Here is a 10,000-nt window from a genome sequence, read left to right on the forward strand (position 1 = left end):
TCATATATTCACTACTTTAGCTATCATGACAATACTATCAAGATAAGTCTAGCTAGCAACCTATTCTTAAGCCAGCCTTACTTCCAATTTGTTCCCCAGATTTCCTGGAAAAAGAATTTGAACTAATTCGCAAGCAACTCTCATCTTTAAAGTATCCTGACCATATAATTGAGAAAGCAATTCAAAAAGCAAACGTATTTTTTTTCTACCGACCCCCTAAAGACAAGACCAGAGACACACCCAACAATAAAATAAAAATTCCCCACCTGGAGACGATTAAGAGAGTTACTCACACCCTTGGGAAATCCAACCCTTTTGCATTTACCTACCCAAATACCTTAGCCAAATCCCTGATTAACGTCCAACAAAAGACATCGCCCAAAGACTCGGGGTATATGAGATCCCATGCCAGGACTGTGACCAATCTTACATCGGATTTACAGGTAAATCACTTCCCCAGAGATTAATACAACACAAACGGTCAGTTAGGTATGGACAACAGAACTCGGCTATTTTCAATCATATAAATGAACATAACCGATAGAATAAACTGGAATATGTCACGTGTAATTTATAGCAGCAACTGCCGGTACAAGAGTCAAATGATGGAATCGGCCTTAATAAAAGAGAAGCAGGTAATGAACATCTCAAAAGGGAATTGGACATCAGACATCGTCGACACAGTGTTCATTCAACCAACGCTTAAGAAGATTAAAGGAAGATTATCAGCGGGGGTGACCTAAATTGGCTTACTTGTGGACGAATCTCTTGGTATAAATATCACCTTTTCTGTAAACTTTTCTCATTCATATACCTGAAGAGAGAGACAGCAGTCTCTGAAATATAGTACTTTTCTCTCTACATTTTGGTGTTTTTATGGGCTCCTTTTATTAGATGGAATTCTGTTGTTACAGAACACGTTTACCAGTCATATATATATATATATATATATATATATATATATATATATATATATATATATAATATATATATATATATATATATATATATATATATATATATATATATATATATATATATATATATATATATACATATATATATATATATATATATATATATATATATATATATATATATATATATAATATATATATATATATATATATATATATATATATTTCCTTATTTAATTTGTCAGAGCTTTATAATGTTGTGTTTTCTTATAACTTATTTTATCCAGTCTAAGATGATACAACATTGATATGAATTCTTCTACTTCGTTGCTTCATTTGCCTCATTAATACTGAATGCCGAAATGACTAGTTTGCCCCCCCCTTTTAGCATAAATTGAATTTGTACAAATTAGTTTAAGCGCATGCAAGAATAGTCATAATATAACAAGAAATTTTTTTTTTTTTTAGCAGTACTTGTATGTCTGTTCTTGATCTTCCTTTACTCATCTCGACTGTCCATTCACTTTTTCTCATCTGGTTGCATTCCATCGTTATTCCCAGATACACTTTTTGTTTCGTTGTCCTACCACAAGTCACTCGAATCATCACTGGGGCTCTGGTTATTGCCGTTTTCTGCTCTCACACTGGATTCGAAGAACTTCCACTGGCAAATCTCCCTATTTGTTCTCCCTATTTGTTGACGCGTTTCAGTTACCTCTGCTTCTACCATTAGGGCAGATTGGTTTTGGTTTTGGCGTAGACCTAAAACACCTCTCTCACTGCCATTGCGAGGTTCATTTGAGCAAAAATCGTGGCTTTATCTTTATTGTTGTTGTTTACGTCTACTACAGTGTTTTTTCCCTCTGCAAACCATGTTTCCATTTGAATGCGAGGGAAGAGAACATATGCGACCGTAACCTTTAAATCTCCACTTCGTTGAAACATGAAGTGCCAAAAAAACAAATACAATATTTTTTGGCTTCTAGCAAAGTTATGTCCTGGTAGGCGATGCATCTCAACCACTTAACGAATCCAACAAACGAAGGGATGAGAGATGTTTGTTTACGCTCTCCTTCTTCCAGCGGAGTAATATTAGATAACCTCAGGAAACCAGAGTCCAAAAACTTCATTTGTGGAGGGATTCGCCTTCAGCATGACCTATTTTACAAATCCCCAGGTTTTGAACCAGAGGCCATTATACTGTTCCGCAGACCTATCAGAAACCAGCTGCTACTGTTCCAGCACTGTAGGTTTTTGAGTGCACAGACTCCCAAAATTGTAAATTCATTGCTACACCTGAGCAGTTTTAGTTTAGAGGTTATCAAGGCTTAGATGTAATTGAGTTTAGAATGAGTGCAAAATATCATTTATAGCACCCTGTTTTTTTCTTCAGCTGTTGGATGTAACTCTACACCATAAATATATTTATTACAATAATTTTGATTTACATTTCGTAAAATTTATGCGCGTGCATAAACTTGAAAATAATGCATGGAAGATAGACAAAAAGAAACTGGAAAAGAGCAAGGCAGCTGAACTCTGCTCACGAAAACCTTTGGTAAATTGCACATGGAACAAAACATAAAGTCAAGTGAACTTCAAATTTAAACGTCTAACTCGAAATGTGCTCTCACCTAAACGTAGAACGAAAAACGTTGTGATGTATGAATTAAATATACACACAGATTGGCGTAAACTAAATAAATAAATAAATAAATAGATAGATAAATAAGTAAATAATAAATAAATTAATTAATTAATTAATTTAAAAGAGAAAATTGCTCCGAAGTTTCTTCTGAGCAATCGAGTTTTCTGTACAGCGTATAATGCTGTATGAAACTCTCAGCCACGGCCCATGATGCTCTTGGTCGCAGCTCATGAAACATTCAGGCACGGTCCTGTGGTGGCCTGCATTGTTGGCAACTATAGGGGTGCCAGACGCAAGATCATGGTTAGCTATAACCTTAAAATAAAAGAAAATCTACTGAGGCTAGAGGGTTGCAATTTGGTATGTTTGATGATTGGAGGGTGGATGATCAGCATACCAATTTGCAGCCCTCTAGCCTCAGTTGTTTTTAAGATCTTAGGGCAGACAGACAAACTAAAATGGAAAAAAAAATAAATACAGAGACCAAGTAAAACAAGTACCACATTTAGTTAATAAAACAGAGAAATGAAATAACAGTGATCTAGATCGATTCCTCTTGCAAATCCAGGTAGAACTGCTTATTTTTAGAAATGGCATAATCTGGAGAGAACCTCAAAAAGAACGCAGTGCTGTAACCAGCTTTGACCAAATGGGACCATTTATTTTGAAAGTATCTCTTTCCCATTGTTTCCCGGGTTTTCAGATCGACCAGAATACCATCAGATATCGGAGTTGGCTGAAAAGATCATTCTCTCTCTCTCTCTCTCTCTCTCTCTCTCTCTCATACTTTCTGTAAATTATGGTCGTTGGTTATAATTCATGCCTCACTTAAAAAAAACCTGATATTCATAACTTAGGCACTGATGCCAATTTTGTAATTACATGTAACCGTTTACTTCCATATAGTGACAGTAAAATCATCCAAGTAGTGAACAAATGACACTTAAAACAATCTGTCGGACTTTTCCTGGTCTTGTTTCTTTAGTTTTGTGTCTCATGGCAGAATTGATTAGATTTTTGGTAAAAAAAAAAAAAAAAAAAAAAAAAAAGTTAAAAGACCGAAAACCAACTGAGCAGCATTCCCTTTGACCTATTTTTTATCGTTTTAATTATATTTAAATAAATCATATATTAATGAAGGTGGACTAAGTGTGATTTAACTTAAAAATGCTTCACTGCTATTAATTTTTGCTTTAGTTTCCTACCCTCAATGCTTTTATCCTCTCATATGAGCCTGCTCACAATATTTGGAAGAAATAAGAAAACAATTCTTTGAAAACTGTTTGTTGCAGGAGAGTTTCGCCAACACTAAAAGTTGTATAGATCTAATAAAGATCAAAGTATTGCTTAAGGCTAATATACTTCGCGGCATAATGCAGCCTGTTTGTTGAATGACATACTCTCTTAGTGTTAGCGTAATTTCATTTTCTATGGTGAGTAATTCCTGCTTTGCGCGTTCATCTTCTCACTCCGTAACCTTAACGTTTTCCGAGCCATATGGTTTGCGTTCTGTCCTCAGCTCAGCCACCCCGATTTCTCTACTTATCCACGTTAAGATATCCGAAATGCTTTTGCCAAGTTGATTTGATATCAAGCTGAACGATGCCATGGTTTTATTCCATGCAGGTTGGAAAGCTTGATCATCTACTCGAATGAACTTATTTACGTCGAACTTTCGTACTCAAGTGCTCTTTGTTGCATAGCTATTTTTTGTTATATCATAAAGCTTGTTTGGAACTATAAATACGTATGTGGACATGACAAAAAAAAAACCCTCCTAAAGAAAGAAATTAGACAATGCCCATGAAAGTTGGGATTTCCAATATTTTAACATTAGTTCTTTATCAGTCAATTTAAACGATGATTTTTTTTTTTTTTTTGCGAGCAAGATATCTCCATAGAGCCATACATTAACGAACGATTATACAAATATAAAATCATCCCAATAGCTAAGAAAATCACGGGACTTGGCTTATTCCAAAAATTTGAAGGCAACATGCAGCCTACTCTTTTTCCTTGTCGTTTTCGAGTTTTCCCGCGTGACGTCCTAGATATTCAGAGGCTGGAAAAAGTTCCATATTGTTTGGCCACTTAATGAGATGGGGGGAACACACAAGTCGTGTGAAGAAGTGATCGATATGGAAGGTCCAGTAAATCATGAAGCCTGGATGTGGGGGGGGATGAGGGTGTCAGTTTCAGTTGGAAAGTGTACGAAAATCGAAGAGCTTGGAAAGAGCGCATCTGATGTCTAACCTCGCCACGAGAAAACCCAGTGTAAAATCGCGGATGTTGGTAATTATGATAACGTGGTTGCCTATAGCTCGAGTATGTGTAGACACTCGGATCATATATGCTATTATCTATAAACATCTTTGCATCATTTGCTTTTTGGTTTTAGCAAATGTCTTTCAAGTCCCTTTCAGTGTTTTTGAAAAACAAATGAGGATCTTCCCCTCAAATCAAGTACCTTTTATATCAGCAACAAGAAATTCGTGCGCCCATTTCATGAATATGAATAATAGGTCAGATTGTAAGCTCCATAAATTTCATAGTACTAAACAAATAACAAATGTTCGTCAGGAAGAACTACTATTTTGAACAAAATACAAAAAAAAAAAAGATAACTGAAATTAATGGAATCCACCAAGAAACATTTTCCATCCCAATTAACTTCTTTAAGAATTTTTTTTCTATCGCCGTAGCACTCCGCCGACAAATTCTGCCTTCATTCATAAAAAGGGAAATTTATAGGTCAATTAGAGGCGTCTCACAAATTTTCACAACCAGACTCCAGAGGAATTATAATTCTTCTGCCCAGAACGCCAAGTATGGGAACGCGGTCATCTGCTGGGGTATTTATGATATAGCGGGGCGAATATGTGTTACTCACGGTGGGGGGGGGGGGCCATTCTCCATTGAAAAGGCGCATAAGTAAATCGCTAATGTAAATCATTATGCTGTTATGAGTTGATTTTTTTTTTACGATTACTCACTTTTCCAGCTCTCACCTGATACACAGTAGAGCCGTACCATAACAAGCCATATATAAGCGCAAGAGTAACGTTTTTATTAAATGTTTGCGTGTAATTTATGTATGTATGTATGTATATATGTACGTATATGGTCTGATACACATTCGGTATCGTTACGTCGATTTATACTTGTAAACCTAAACATGAAAACATATACAAAATGAGATCGCCCTTCACAGCCACCTATTCTGACGGGGAGTCATATTTCTATACATATATACAAACTGCGATTTACTGATAAGTTTTATAAACATTTGGTTGATATATCCGACATTAATAAAAGGAGGAGGGCGTTTCCCACTAATCATGTATCCCCCTGACCAAGTTACTCAGGCACTGGATACGTATGGGATCCTTGCTTATGTGTCCTATTTTAAATGATTTTTCCTCTCAGGTTTCCTCGTCAGAAAGATAGTATTTCGCTACAGTTTCTATTATTATACATGATTCGGTTGAGGTTTTAAACTAAATGTTGATCTTGCTGAAATCGAAAGCCCAATAGTAAATCTTATATATATATATATATATATATATATATATATATATATATATTATATATATATAATATATCTATATATATATTATACATACATACATACATATACATACATACATACATCTATATATATATATATATATATATATATATATATATATGTATATATAAGTCATATCACATTTCCGTGATTCATATACATATATCGCGCTACAACTGTCCTTTAATATCTAATTCGTTCTACCTCGGAATTAATATATTTTCTATATGCTTAACCGAAGGGAAATTTTTTCTCGATAATAGACTTGCCTGGACCAGGGGCGCGAACATGAATCCTTTCAAATCCAGGTGGTGTAGTAGGTAAAAGCTTCACTGACGTTCCTGGATTTGAAAGGATCCATGGTTCGCGCCTGGTCCAGGCAAGTCTAGTTATCGAGAAAAAAATTTCCCTTTGGTTAAGCATATATGAAAATATATTAATTCCGAGGTAGAGCGAATTAGATATTAAAGGACATTGTAGCTCGATATATATATATATATATATATATATATATATATAATATATATATATATATATAGTATATTATATATATATATATATAATCATGTAGCTCATTATTTTCCTCCGACCCCCAATTAGGACTTGCGACTTCGAAGGTTTAGAAGGTAATCAATTTAGGGCAAAAATAGATAAGTTAAAGAATAAATAAATAGATAAATAAATGGAAATAATAAGAAAAAAAAAATTCCGATATGCGTTTTTGTATTTAAAAGATGGAGACGAACTGACATAAAAAATGTATCGTACTCTATAAATATGAATTGTATAATATAATTATTACGCCAGAAATTATGATTCTTTTTTGCTTACACTTATAAGGAAAGGACTCATATGTTTACAAAGGTGCCTCCATACTTATATGATTGGTTTAAAATCCGAATAATAATCCGGGCAACTGCTATCTGTGGGCGTGTGGGCGTTTCGCGATCAGAGTCAACCAAAGAACCTTGTCAACACATCTATTTACAAACGTCGTGAGTATTGTGAAGAGGATATTATATATTTTCGCTTCCTTCTTCTAGATGGTAGGCTACATTCAGTGTATACACCATGCTGTTGATATTGCGTCAGTCAAAACACCAGTTTAAGTTCAATGCCAGCGGGTGATATTGCATTTGTGGGTCTTTGTCATCAAGCTTTTCCTATCCAAACAGTGTGACTGAGGTTGACGATCTTAAGCCGAACGGCTTTTATTGAACATCAAAACTGGCTCATCCCCTGACATATTCTCGTATGCTGACCTATGCGCCAAATACACGCCAGTCATAAACAGTCTATTACGTGCTAACGTCAACGCGCTTAGTATCCAATATGACCTCGAGCATCCACATCGCAAGAAATACCCAGAACTATCACGCACTCTGATCACCTCTGGCAGGAATTACACCTTTCCAACACGCGATCACTGGATTCATACACGCCCCAAGAGGGCCTCTAGAGATCTATAACGGAAGACCTTGGCAGTTTTCCTATGATAGACACAACCTATAGACACAAGCCTATGGAGGAGAAGGGGAAAATGACGGGCCATTTACGATACTTAAAAAGGAAGGTCAAGACACAGAGGAGCAATTACTGGTAACCAGGAAGGGGGATTGGAAGGAGAGGGGTCAAGTATAATAAATCCCAATCCGGAAACTTAAGCATGATAGGAATTAGAACTTTTTTTCTTCTGCGTAGATGACATTTTCTGCGCTCTAGAAAGTCAAAGATTAGACCGTATATTTCTCGAGAACCAAATGTTTATCGTTGAGAGAGATAAAAACAAAATATTTACAGTTGATTAGACCTTGGAGTCACAGATAGTGTGAAATAAGAAGGTGAAGAACATCGAAATGTTCTTTAGAAATAAAGCAAGTCATATTTACTCCATTGCTGATGTAGTAGTTCTAATAGTTCAAAGAAGGCCTAAAGATTCCTGAATATTTTCACGGGAACAAAAAGTTCAAAATAAGTGAAAGGAAGTTCATCGAGTTGGATCTTAAAACTGAGTTATGCATTAATAATTTATGAATATTATAGAAATACATTTCAGTCTGACCTACTCCACCTTAACCTCACCTAGGACGAAGCCTCCTATCTGAACAGGGAGGGGAAGCTACATTACGACCAGTATTAACTTTATTACCAGAACAGTCCTGCTCAATAGAAAAAGTTGAATATACCTTAGTTTAACCAGACCACTGATCTGATTAACAGCTCTGCTAGGGCTGGCCCAAAGATTTAGATTTTTATTCACGAGGTTAGGAACCAATTGGTGTCACTTAGTAACGGGACTACAGCTTATAGTGGGATCCGAACCACGTAACATCGAGAAGTGAATTTCTAATCACCAGGAATAAATTCTGCATTGGAGGCAGCTGGGAGCGAACTCGGCCTACCAGATTGATAAACGATAGAAACTTGACTGGTTTGTTGTTCAGGTCTTTAGACATTACTTATAGAAGGTCTATGGGAGGAAATTGGAGTAAGAATGAGAAAATTGAATCATTAGGATATATGGCGAAGGTTTCTGCAGTTATTTACTCGGGAAGGAATCTTTCTTAGAAAGTGACTCTTTGGGGATCGTTATATAGGACTAACATTCTCGGGGTTATTATCTTCATGGCATTGACAGTCTTTGTTCATACTATTCTTGTAATCCCCCACGGGCTTGTACAGGGTGGTCCGAAAGTCTTGTTACCCCTACTAAAGAGAAAGTTTCACATGAGCGATACGAAAATAGCCAACAGTTGCAGGGCGCTATTTGGGCAGCATTTGCGACAATTACCAAGCACAGAACATGGGGCAACATCATTTAGTGCCACGAAAATGATGGTGTTCGTCCAGACCGTCTCGATGTGTATCTGTATCAATGAAAGCCAATAAACTGAATCCAGTACATCTTCTCTATTACTTGGTCTTCTATTGTTTCTGTGTTCTTATTTCGTTCTGTTGTTCTTACAGGGAATAAACTGAATCCAGGATATGTATTTTGTATTATTGCAATACCTTTACCTCTATTGTTGGTACTTTTTGGTAGGGATAACAAGACTTTTGGACCACCCTGTATCAAACATACCACAAAGGTGGAAACGTACAGGATTCAAAACCCTGGAGGTTCACTATCTGGGAAAGATCCCTTGGAAGGACATCTGGAAAATAATGTCTGCAAGACATAAAAAAGGAAGAAAGAGCATGCTTGCTTTGCCCAATAATAAGGGCAAGCGAATACTAAACAGCGTATTTTGGAGCTTTGCTGTACTTGAAGAATCTTTACTGCGGCCGTATCCGGAGAACGAAAAGGTCGAGCTCTTTCGTAATCAGACTTCTCATAAAAACAGGAAAGTAAAAAACAGCCTTAATGTCCGGTTTAGGTTACGGCACAGTTATTGGCAATCTGAGATAGCGATATACCTCGCCTGCCAGTCAAGTAGAAGACACACTAGGTGACGACATTCTTCAGAGTTTAATTAACAGAACCCGGTCATAGTGAGTTTCAGAGACAAAACATCGTACTGAGGACATTTCTGTTTATTCTCACGCTTAGATATTATTGCTTAATTCAGCTAAGATCATATATTCTATTTGGCATTGTTGGTAATGCCCAAATCTGTTCAGGCTTTTCATTCTCGTTTTCACAATATCTGCCTGTAATTTTACCTATTACAGGCAGACATTTGAACCCCCAGGGCCTAGTACTAAACACGACGAAACTGACTCACTATACACTGTTTCGCGAAGTTTAGTACCTAATAGTCCCTGGGGGTAAATTGATTTCGCCGTCTTTATCACTAGCCCCTGGGTAGACCAAATGTCCCTAAATGGATTTTGCTATCTGCCTGAAATTTCCATCAGTCTGCGGAA

The sequence above is a fragment of the Macrobrachium nipponense genome, chromosome 2 (genome assembly GCF_015104395.2).
Source record: "Macrobrachium nipponense isolate FS-2020 chromosome 2, ASM1510439v2, whole genome shotgun sequence".
In the NCBI taxonomy this organism is placed as follows: Eukaryota; Metazoa; Arthropoda; class Malacostraca; order Decapoda; family Palaemonidae; genus Macrobrachium; species Macrobrachium nipponense.